Source organism: Lipotes vexillifer, unplaced genomic scaffold, assembly GCF_000442215.2.
Source record: "Lipotes vexillifer unplaced genomic scaffold, Lipotes_vexillifer_v1.1 scaffold799, whole genome shotgun sequence".
In the NCBI taxonomy this organism is placed as follows: Eukaryota; Metazoa; Chordata; class Mammalia; order Artiodactyla; family Lipotidae; genus Lipotes; species Lipotes vexillifer.
This window is the reverse complement of record NW_006787679.1, coordinates 2212601-2225696: the sequence shown is the minus strand read 5'-3', so window position 1 is coordinate 2225696 and position 13096 is coordinate 2212601.

The window sequence follows — 13096 nt, the reverse complement described above, 5'->3', positions numbered from 1 at the left end:
TTTCAGATTCTGTTCCCTTATAGGTTATTATAAGGTAGTAAATAAAGTTCCCTGTGCTATACAGTTAAGAAAAAAAAAAAGAATACTTGTTATACATTCCAGAATATTTATGCTATCAGAATAATCTCAGTCTAGAAAATAAGGGGAAAGTTGTTAAGTAGGAATTTTAAAAATATATTTCAGGACTAGAAGGAAAATTTCTGAGCATATGAAATTATGAAAGACTGCACAATGATAACACAACAAAATGTACAAAGTCCTACATGCCTGCAATTCTTATCCTGTTTATTGTTAATGTGTGTAATAATTTGAGAGGTTTGGCACAAGTTACACTAAGAGGTAATAGTCATTATATTACTAAAATTAAATTAAATTAAATTAAATTAATTTAAAATAAATAATTAAAATTAAAATAATACAGATTTTTTTCTGATAATAAGACAGTTACATAACTTACTATCTAGTGACATAGCTTAATGGAAGAAGAATGGGGTAAATTACATGTTTTCTGTAATATTTATGACATAGCCTATAATATGTAGAAGTTCGTTATGTTGTCACTCCAAATAATGTCATTCATCCTTTGTATCTCACTGGAAAGAGGTCTCTAATAGTCACCTATCTTTGGACACCTTTAAGCATGACAGTTATAGGAGGCTATATTAAATAAAAATATATATTTCACCAATTGTCTCCTGGATTGAGTGACCCCAATGATTTCATTATTATGAATTCTTTAAGGTTGTAAGTTGCAAAATTTAAATTTGTCCTTTTTTTATTCCTGCAGTGTCTAGTTTAACTTCCTTTATAAAATTTATAAGCTATTAAGGAGTTTAATATATGTGAATAAATTGGACAAATATAGGGAGAAAAAGTACTAAAAGTGTGTTAAGAAATCAAAGTTGTTTTATAAGATTACTAATAAATTATGGCAATAATTTTACAATAAAATATTAAGAAAAATACCACTGAGCCTGCTTTCCCTCTCAGTTTTATTGAGATATAATTGACATAACATTGTGTAAGTTTAAAGTGTATAACATGATTATTAGATTTGCACATATATTGCAAGATGATTAGCACAATATGGTTAATTAACACATCCATCATCTCACTTAATTATAAAATGTGTGTGTGGTAAGAATCTTTAAGATCTGCTCTCTTACTTTCAGTTACTGTTAACTATAGTCACCATGCTGTATATTAGGTTCCCAGGACCTATTCATTGTAAAGGTGGAGGTTTGTGCCCTTGGACCTACCTATCCCCATTTTCCCTACCCACAAACCCTAGCCCTTCTGTTCCTATTCTACTCTCTGTTTCTATTTGTTTGTTAGCCTACTTTAAGATGGAATATTTGCAATAAGGGGAAATATTTTTCAAAAATATTAAAGCCCCCCACAATATACAATAAAATTGTACAAGAAATTTATGCTGTTTATATGTCAAAGTAAGTTCTTAAATTAGAGGAATAATTTTAAAACATTATTGAACACTTAACAAGAAGAAAATAACACAGGTTGAAATTATTCTGATCTGTAGAAAGAGAGTATGTGTTTTAGCTTATTTTTTCAGCTTAGTGATTTCAGCAGTTTTAATTTAATTCATCACTGTGCACTACAAATTATATATGCTAATTTATTAAGTAGGAGGGTATTATAAAATGTTTATGAACCTGGTTAATTTGAAGATCAACACCAAGATATTTTTTCTTCTTAATGGAAACGAAGTAGAGAAGTCTTTCTTCTTAAATAATCTTTTCTTTACTGTTTATCTTTTTAAAAATTTTTTATTTATTTATTTTTTTGTACAGAAGGTTCTTATTAGTCATCCATTTTATACACATTAGTGTATACATGTCAATCCCAATCGCCCAATTCATCACACCACCACCCCACCCACTGCCACTTTTCCCCCTTGGGGTCCATAAGTTTGTTATCTACATCTGTGTCTCAATTTCTGCCCTGCAAGCCAGTTCATCTGTACCATTTTTCTACGTTCCACATATATGTATTAATATGCAATATTTGTTTTTCTCTTTCTGTCTTACTTCAGTCTGTATGACAGTCTCCAGATTCATCCACGTTTCAACAAATGACCCAATTACGTTCCTCTTTATGGCTGAGTAATATTCTCTTGTATATATGTACCACATCTCCTTTATCCATTCATCTGTTGATGAGCATTTAGTTCGCTTCCATGACCTGGCTATTGTAAATAGTGCTGCAATGAACATTGGGGTGCATGCATCTTTTTGAATTATGGTTTTCTCTGGGTATATGACCAGTAATGGGATTGCTGTGTCATATGGTAATTATATTTTTAGTTTTTTAAGGAAACACCATACTGTTCTCCATAGTGGCTATATCAATTTATGTTCCCACCAACGGTGCAAGAGGGTTCCCTTTTCTCCACACCAGCTCCAGCATTTGTTGTTTGTAGATTTTCTTATGATGCCCATTCTAACTGGTATGAGGTGATACCTCATTGTAGTTTTGATTTGCATTTCTCTAATAATTAGTGATGTTGAGCAGATTTTCATGTGCTTCTTGGCCATCTGTATGTCTTCTTTGGAGAAATGTCTACTTAGGTCTTCTTCCCATTTTTTGATTGGGTTTCATGTTTTTGTTTTTTTTAATATTGAGCTGCATGAACTGTTTATGTATTTTAGAGATTAATCTTTTGTCAACTGATTCAGTTGCAAATATATTCTCCCAATCTGAGGGTTGTCTTTTTGTCTTGTTTGTAGTTTCCTTTGCTTTGCCAAAGCTTTTAAGTTTCATTAGGTCCCATTTGTTTATTTTTGTTTTTATTTTCATTACTCTAAGAGGTGGGTCAGTAAAGATCTTGCTGTGGTTTATGTCAGAGTGTTCTTCCTATGTTTTCCTCTAAGTGTTTTATAGTGTCCAGTCTTACATTTAGGTCTCTAATTCATTTTGAGTTTATTTTTGTGTATGGTGTTAAGGAGTGTTCTAATTTCATTCTTTTACATGTAGCTGTCCAGTTTTCCCAGCAGCATTTATTGAAGAGACTGTCTTTTCTCCACTGAATATCCTGCATCTTTTGTCAAAGATTAGTTTACCATAGGTGCATGGGTTTATGTCTGTGCTGTCTACCGTATTCCATTGATGTATATTTCTGTTTTTGTGCCAGTACCATATTGTCTTGATTACTGTAGCTTTGTAGAATAGTCTGAAGTCAGGGAGTCTGATTCCTTCAGCTCCGTTTTTTTGCCTCAAGACTGCTTTGGCTCTTTGGTTTTTTGTTTTGTTTTGTTTTGTTTTTTGGCGGTATGCAGGCCTCTCACTGTTGTGGCCTCTCCCATTGCAGAGCACAGGCTCCGGATGCACAGGCTCAACAGCCACTGATCACGGGCCTAGCCACTCTGAGGCATGTGGGATCTACCCGGACTGGGGCACGAATCTGTGTCCCCAGCATTGACAGGCAGACTCTCAGCCACCAGGGAAGCCCCCTTTGGGGTCTTTTTTGTCCCCATACAAATTTTAAGATTTTTTGTTCTAGTTCAAAAAAAAATGCCATTGGTATTTTGATAGGGATTGCACTGAATCTGTAGATTGCTTTGGTCATTTTTACAATATTGATTCTTTCAATCCAAGAACATGGTATATCTCTCCATCTGTTGGTATCATCTTTAATTTCTTTCAACAGTCTCTCATAGTTTTCTGCATACAGATTTTTGTCTCTCTATTTAGGTTTATTACTAGGTGTTTTATTCTTTTTGTTGAAATGGTAAATGGGAGTGTTTCCTTAATTTCTCTTTCAGATATTTCATCTTAGTGTATAGGAAATCAAGATAATTCTGTGCATTATTTTTGTATTGTAACTTTACCAAATTCATTGATTAGCTCTAGTAGTTTTCTAGTGGCCTCTTTAGGATTCTCTATGTAGAGTATCATGTCATCTGCAAAGAGTGACAGTTTTACTTCTTTTCCAATTTGTATTCTTTTAATTTCTTTTTCTTCTCTGATTGCTGCAGCTAGGACAACCAAAACTATCTTGAATAATAATGTTTAGAGTGTACATCCTTGTCTTATTCCTGATCTTAGAGGAAATGCCTTCAGTTTTTCACCATTGAGAATGATGTTTACTGTGAGTTTGTCATATATGGCCTTTATTATTTTGAGGTAGGTTCCCTCTATGCCCACTTTCTGGAGAGTTTTTATCATAAATGGATGTTAAATTGTGTCAAAAGCTTTTTCTACATCTATTGAGTTGATCATATGGTTTTTATTCTTCAGTTTGTTAATATGGTGTATCACATTGATCGATTTGCATATATTGAAGAATCCTTGCATCCCTAGAATAAATCCCAATTGATCATGATATATGGTCCTTTTAATATGTTTTTGGATTCTGTTTGCTAGTATTTTGTTGAGGATTTTTGTATCTATATTCATCAGTGATACTGGCCTGTAAATTTCTTTTTTTGTAGTATCTTTTTCTGCTTTTGGTATCAAGCTGATGATGGCCTCATAGAATGAGTTTGGGAGTGTTCCTTCCCCTGCAAATTTTTGGAAGAGTTTGAAAAGGATGGGTGTGAGGTCTTCTCTAAATGGTTGATAGAATTCGCCTGTGATGCCGTCTGATCCTGAGCTTTTGTTTGTTGGAAGATTTCTAATCATTGTTTAAATTTCATTACTGGTAATTTCATATTTTCTATTTCTTCCTGGTTCAGTGTTGGAAGGTTATAACCTCTCTAAGAGTTTGTCTATTTCTTCCAGGTTGTCCATTTTATTGACATAGAGTTGCTTGTAGTAGTCTCTTAATGTGCTTTGTATTTCGGCAGTGTCTGCTGTAAATTATCCTTTTTCATTTCCAATTTCTTTGATTTGAGTCCTCTCCCTCTTTTTCTTCATGAGTCTGACTAATGGTTTATCTTTTTTTTTTTTAATCTTTTCAAAGAACCACCTTTTAATTTTATTGATCTTTGCTATTGTTTTCTTCATTTCTATTTCATTTATTTCTTCTCTGATCTTTATGATTTTTTTCCTTCTTCTAACTTCAGGTTTTGTTTGTTCTTCTTTCTCTAGTTCCTTTAGGTGTAAGGTTAGATTGTTAATTTGAGATTTTTCTTGTTTCTTGAGGTAGGTTTGTATAGCTATAAACTTCCCTCTTAGAACTGCTTTTGCTGCATCCCAAATGTTTTGGATCATAGTGTTTTCACTGTCATTTTTCTCTAGGTCGTTTTTGATTTCCTCTTTGTTATCTTCAGTGATCTGTTGGTTATTTAGTAGCATATTGTTTAGCTTCCATGTGTTTGTGTTTATGTTTCTTTCCCTGTAATTCATTTCTAATCTCATAGTGTTGTGGTCAGAAAAGGTGCTTGATATGATTTCAATTTTCCTAAATTTACTGAGGCTTGATTTGTGTGAGATGTGATCTATCCTGGAGAATGTTCCATGCACACTTGAGAAGAAAGTGTAATCTGCTGTTTTTGGATGGAACGTCCTATAAATATCAATTAAATCTTTCTGATCTATTGTGTCATTTATAGATTGTGTTTCCATTTTAATTTTCTTTTTGGTTGATCTGTGCATTGGTGTAAGTGATGTGTTAAATTCCTCCACTATTATTATGTTGCTGTTGATTTCCTCTTTTATAGCTGTTAGCAGTTGCCTTATTTATTGAGGTGCTCTTATGTTTGGTGCATATATATTTATAATTGTTATATCTTCTTCTTGGATTAACCCCTTGATCATTATGTAGTCTTTCCTAGTCTCTTGTAACATTCTTTATTTTCAAGTTTATTTTATCTGATATGAGTATTGCTACTCCAGCTGTCTTTTGATTTCCATTTGCAGGGAATATCTTTTTCCATCCCCTCACTTTCAGTCTGAAGATGTCCCTACATCTGAAGTGGGTCTCTTGTAGACAGCATATATACGGATCTTGTTTTTGTATCCATTCAGCAAGCCTGGGTCTTTTGGTTGGAGCATTTAATTCACTCACATTTAAGGCAAATATTGATATGTATATTCTTATTACCAGTTTTAAAATTGTTTTACGTTTGTTTTTTTAGGTCCTTTTCTTCTCTTGTGTTTCCCACTTAGAGAAGTTCCTTTAGCATTTGTTGTAGAGCTTGTTTGGTGGTGCTGAATTCTCTTAGCTTTTGCTTATCTGTAAAACTTTTGATTTCTCTCTTGAATCTGAATGAGATCCTTTTTGGGTAAAGTAATCTTAGTTGTAGGTCCTTCCCTTTCATTGCTTTAAGTATATCTTGCCACTTGTTTCTGGCTTGTAGAGTTTCTGCTGAGAAATCAGCTGTTAACCTTATGGGAGTTCCCTTGTATGTTATTTTTCCTTTTTCCCTAACTGTTTTCAATAATTTTTCTTTGTCTTTAATTTTTGCCAATTTGATTGTTATGCGCCCTGGCATGTTTCTCCTTGGGTTTGTCCTGTACAGGACTCTCTGTGCTTCCTGGACTTGGGTGGCTATTTCCTTTGCTATGTTAGGAAAGTTTTTGATTATTATCTCTTCAAATATTTTCTCGGGTCCTTTCTATCTCTCTTCTCCTTCTAGGACCCCTATAATGCAAATGTTGTAGCATTTAATGATTTCCTAGAGGTCTCTTAAGCTGTCTTCATTTCTTTCATTCTGTTTTCTTTATTCTGTTCAGCAGCAGTTAATTCCACCATTCTGTCTTCCATGTCACTTATTTGTTCTTCTGCCTCAGTTATTCTGCTATTGATGCCTTCTAGTGTAGCTTTCATTTCAGTTATTGTATTGTTCCTCTCTGTTTGTTCTTTAATTCTTTTTGATCTTTGTTAAACATTTCTTGCATCTTCTCGATCTTTGCCTCCATTCTTTTTCTGAGGTCGTGGATCATTTAACTATCATTATTCTGAATTCTTTTTCTGGAAGGTTGCCTATCTCCACTTCATTTAGTTATTTCTCTGGGTTTTTATTTTGTTCCTCCCTCTGGTACATAACCCTCTGCCTTTTCATCTTGTTTATCTTTCTGTGAATGTGGATTTTGTTCCACAGGCTGCAGGATTGTAGTTCTTCTTGCTGCTGCTGTCTGCCCTCTGGTGCATGAGGCTATGTAAGAGACTTGTGCAAGTTTCCTGATGGGAGGGACTCTGTTTTTCTTTTTTAATGAATTCAGTTTCATAAATAAAATGGTATTAGTCTGGGTAGTCTGTGTAATGTTTCAGTAACATTGTCCTCCAGGATCTCATAGTCCAAGCAAAATAAGTTCATTTCTTGTTCACACTACAAGTTGACTAAGTGACAGGAGTTCCTAACTCCCCTGTTTCTCCTTGTTTATCAACACAAGCTAATCATATCAATGGTCTTTGGAAAGTATTTTAAGATCTACAAATTACATGGTGTTTTTGTTTTTTTTAAATATTTCATGAATTGGAAAATAAATCTTTACATACTTATTCTTTTTAAAAAATATTGTCTATATTTTAGGTCTGGCCTTAGACATCCTTCAATTAAATTTATCTGTTAAGTTAAAAGCTGCCTAATTATAGATTCTTGCAAAATGAGTTAATTTCAAGTTCCTGCAACAGACCACCTCATATTGTCATTATATTAATTTTGAAATGGTTTTGTTCTTTGCTACTAGCATCTGAGTCACCTAACAGAAAAATAATTAGAATAAATAATGGTGTAACACTTTCTAAGATCATATTATTTATAAATAATAATTTAGAAATTCAAAGACTGTTAAGCCAATTATTATTTTAATTTCCCTAACTCTATCTTTACACTAATTTAAATACTCATTAATCACCTATTTTGTACTATATTTCTTGGAAAAAATATTTTCTCAAAATATGAAAGATTTTCCCTATCATTTTATAAAAACAGGAACTCAGCCAATCACTTTTCTGCTTTATTATTAATTAGATTATATTTTCTTAAAAAGTCACCTACAAAAGAGAGTTCAATGTCAATAAGTTAATATTTCTATCAAAATTAAATAGAAATTTTAAATGTTTACACAAGAAAAATGACTAAAGCCGATTATATACTCTGAAATTTACAGAGATTCAATGCTGTCTTCAAATTATTTAAAATTTATATAAAATATTATTTTCATTAGGAAAATGGATGTATAAATTACAAGTAATAGCTCAAGTGATGTAAAAGATATTTCAAATGTTTTTAAAGCTTCAAGCCATTACTGAAAACTAAACTTAATAGAACTATCCTATTTATGTTGCAAGTATATTGTTTAAAAAAATCAAAATTCACATAAAATGAAAAAAAATAATTTTTAGGAATCAATGTTTTTAACAAGCAACAAAGCAATTTTGCTCTTTCAAAATGGGTACCTAAATTTATTATTTAAATGGATGTTTACCATCCTACTGTTGACTGAAAAAAAAATTCACAATGTGAGAGTTGTGAGTTAAGTTTTACTTGGGGCAAAATGAGGACTATTGCCTCGGAGACAGCATTTTAGATAGTTCCGAGAAACTGCTCCAGAGAGGTGGGGGAGAAGGTCAGTATATATATGATTTTGATTAAGGGGGAATGCATGCAATCAAGCACATATTTTTTGCAGAAGGTAGCTGCTAGTCATGAGGAGCAGACGTCACCATGAAGGATTTTAGTGCTTTTCTAGATATGAGGAGATGCAAGAATTGGGCTCATAAAATGTTCTCCTGAAAATATCTAACTATATGAAGAACTTTTCTGCCAGGTTTTCTCAGAGCACAGAGTGCCTCACTCCTGATTTCCACCCTGTACTCCTTTCAGGGGTTGTTGAAGGTCAGCAGCTGCAGCAGCTCATGATTTAGTGATTGTAGAGGTAGATGGCAAGTGCTAATTTGTAGTTGGCACTAACTTATATCAATGAGTAAAGGAAACAATAATGTGTTTCCATGTAAAAAAGGTTGTTCTTACTGGAAACCTCTTGCTTAGGAAGTTAACCTAGAGTGATTAAGAACAAATAGTTGTTATAGCAAAGACTAGGCTTACAGAATTAGTTTGGCCACACTTACTGGGAATGTAGTTTGGTAACATATTAAGTCACTCAATCACTCAGTAACTTCACCAATGATCTTTGGGTAACAATGAAAACATTTAAGGATTGTTAGAAAATTTAGTTAGACAATGTGTGGAAATCTATTAACACAGTGCCTGTCAATGAGGTAGATTTATTTACTACTATTATAATCATTATTTTTACAATTATATAACAGTTGACCATTTTTGTCATCAAAAAAAATCTCCCTAAGAGGAAGGTTATTTTTTTTTAATTATTAAGTAATAAAATAGAGATGCTTTTATATTCAACTGACATTTATATGGTAAAGGAAATAGATAGTCAATAGCATTAAAAACTTAGTGCCAGTTTAGACACACAAAAATAAAAAACACCTAAGAAGTAATCTAACATTTCTGGTTTTAATGACATTTAAAAAGACTGCTATATTTTTGGATAGTGAGAATTTTTTAAGTCAATAAAAAGTAGTTTATCTTATTTTAGATTTATTAAATTTTATAGAACATAAATTACTCCTTCAAAATCAGGAAAATCTCTGCTCCACAAGTTTTAAGCAGTGGCAAGAGTTTGGGTAACTTATACATCTTTATCTGATATATTTTCCTTACTTTCAAGTAAGAATAATATTAGTTACTGTGTCACAGGATTATTTTGACAATGAGGTAAACCACGTATGAACCAGTAGCACCTTGTCTAACTCACAATGAAAACTCAATAAATTACTATGCTTATAATTAAGCTTTTGCAGTGAAAATAGTTATTTTTTAAATTGTTAATTTCACACTTTTTCTTTCATAAAGGAAATGCTTTAAAATGTTTTGCAGAATGTTTCAACCTTTATTCATAACAATCTCATAAATTCGGTGGGTAAGTTTCATTTGAGCAATTTTACTTCTATTGATATTTGAAAAGTATATGTGGCCTGTAATTGTTATCAGAAACAGTAACACTATTTGACAAATGACCTAATCACTCCACTCTAGAGCAACACAATTTTCTTGTTATAATAAAATATCTCTTCCAACGGTGCATATGGATTTGAACTTCCCTGGATTTCTATAAAATTTTAGCTTTGTAATACAGCTTTGTCCTGAAACACTGAAATGTTCCACAAGGTAAATGCTCACCTATTTTGCTGCATGCCACACAAGAGTCACTTTCAAGGTTCATAGAATAACTATTCTTGCGACAGTTGTCCGTTTTTGAAAATGCACAAACCTTCCTTCTTGTTGAAAAGAAACATGGAACATTCAATACAAGAGGTCACTCAAGATTAAGAGTCTATTTTTAAAAATGGCCATATTTCCCCTGGTATCTGTCACTGGGACAACTTAGGAGGAAAACTATGCTGAATTAAAACTTAAAATGCCTCAAAGTTTTATTAAAATAATCATGTTGTAGATTTTCAGAGAGATGTAATATGTTTAATTTTTTAACACAAGTTCATAAAAATAAACTACAATTTTACTGTATTAAGTACTACTTCCAATAAGGACATACCCTTGCATTTGCTTATAATTCTCTTTCATTAATCTATTACACACTTTTTTAAACTTAAGTTTTGCCTCCTTTGATAAACCATTCTTGAGTGCTCTGCTTGAATTCTAATTATTTCTTTGTTATAACTCCAGTGTTACCCTGTGTAAGCTAATAGCTGATGTCATCTATTTACATTTTGGTAATTTTAAATTACACATGTTTGAAATATTCTCATGTAAAATATCAAGAAAATCTCACTGTATGCACAAAATTTGAAATAATGCAAGTCCCTTCAAAATGTTTTAAATTATTATTCATACATTTAAAGCTATGGACTAAACAACTTATAAACTGTGTTTAAACTATTGGCAAATGGCAGCCCCAATTTAACGAGTAAAGAAAATCATCAACAATGTGTGAATCAAGCTGTTGTTTCACTTGCATTATAATTATAATTTAGAGTAATTTAGTAAGGTGTCTAATTGACTTCCAATATTTCAATAAATGGGAGTGTGTGTTAGTACTTTAAAACCTAAATTTCAAGATAGAATAACATGTAATTAAAAGCTATAAAAAAGCCTAATAGAAGTCCCATCCTGTACCACTGAGTTAGAAGCAAGAACTCAATATATTTTTGTTGAAAACCAAATAAAAAGTAATGTGAATGCACTTACAAAATTAAGCTTGCAAATATCATGTGGATGGGCAAATGAAGGAAATGATATTTGCCACATAGTTCTATGATTGAGGTTGCTATAATGCATTACTAAGTAAATGTGTATCCTAAGGCACCCTATATACTTGATAATTTAAGGGGAGGTGATTATAAAATGCAGTGTTCTACATCAGGTGTTTATTGTGCTTTAAAATTGTTTGGAGGACCTCCCTGGTGGTCCAGTGATTAAGACTCGTCATTTCCACTGCAGAGGGTGTGGGTTCAATTCCTGGTCAGGAACTAAGATCCCACATGCCTTGTGACTCAGCTAAAATAAAATAAAATGAAGAAAAATTAAATTAAATCAAATTAAATTAAAAAGTAAAATAAAACTGTTTGGAAAGGCAAAATCATGATGATCTCAGGTGGCCTCAACTTGAAGCAGGGTTTCAGTTCCCAGCCAATGATTGATGTAGGGTAGTGGCAGTGAGAGCACTGAAATCTAACCACTAAACCAGTGGTCAGTGGCAAGGCCCTGGTGTTATGGCTTTACAGAAAAAGAATTCTGACAAAGTAGTGAAACAAGTAAAGTATTTATTAGGAGATAAAAAGAGCACAGTGCGTGTGGATAGATACACAGGGTGCTCAGAGAGAGAGTCGCGCCCTCGTGGCAGTTTAAATCACTTATATGGGGCATTTCTTCTGGATTTCCTTTGGCCAATCATTTTGACTTGCCTGATTCAAGGTCCATATTTGGTATATCTCAGAATCTTCCCATGTGTGAGCATGCATCTCTTAGTCAAGATGGATTCCACTGAAGAGACCTATGGGTAGTTAGCATCATTTGTCATCACTCCCCTTTTGGCATCTGATGAGCCTTTCTCCTCATGTGTAGTTGGGAAAGTCTCCTGACTTTGAGAATGTGGAATATGTGATCTTTTATCTTCTCTCTGGGCGGGGCTCAGCCTCCTCTCTCAATTGTCTTGATATTCTCTTCTCAGAGTAACGGTCCAGAGGGAACTTCAACTGTTTACCCTGGGTAGCCCATCTGTTTCTTGCCTCAATGATACAATCCACAATGAAAGCACCCTCCCTACTTTACATTTATCCTTATGGGAATATTAGTCCTAAATTGTAATGCAAGTTTTTCAGGATATTTTCTACATACTTATTTATGAATATGCCCACCATTGCTGGATGGAACTCCAGGAATTCAGAGATCATGTGTTATTCACCTCTATTTTACCAACACCAAGAAAACACCATCAAATAGAATGCACTAAACAATGAATGAGTAAATGAATGAATGAAGTATGTAAATTTCTGCCTGTAAATAACAAGTAACCAAATAAGTAACCAAACTTACTTAATAATTTTACTTTTGAACTGTAACAAAATAAGTAACTGAAAAATAAAAATCACACTAATGTTCAAAATATTATATTGAACTACCTAACAGGCTAAGGATAGGATATTTTCAGATAGATTATTCCACATGATAAAAATATCCTGTAAATATAGGTGTATGCTTTGATATTAAAAGAAAACAGAAAAAAATAAAATTTATATTGTAGCTTAATTATTAACCATTATGCTTTTATAAAAGTAAGTATAGTGTTACTAAAATATATTTAGATACTGATTTTTTTCAGTCCTGAAAATTCGACACTTGAACAGTATTTTATTTTATATTGTTTATTTTCTTTGTATGTTAAGTTTGGCATGCAGGAACCAGTTAAGTTTTGATCTAAAGCTTCTAAGTTTTTGTGCTGTGTTCACTGGGACGAAAAGATCAAAGCAACAGTATTATCAAATGGAGGTTTCCCTGCTCACCACTTAAAAAATCAATTATTCAAAAATGTCAGTAGAAAGGAAAGGTACCTTTAAGCAGAATGCTGACAATCTGGGGAGTTGGTGGACACAGCATCCCCCAAAAACCACCTCAGAAAATTCTGCTTGGCCATGAAACTTTTAAAGGGA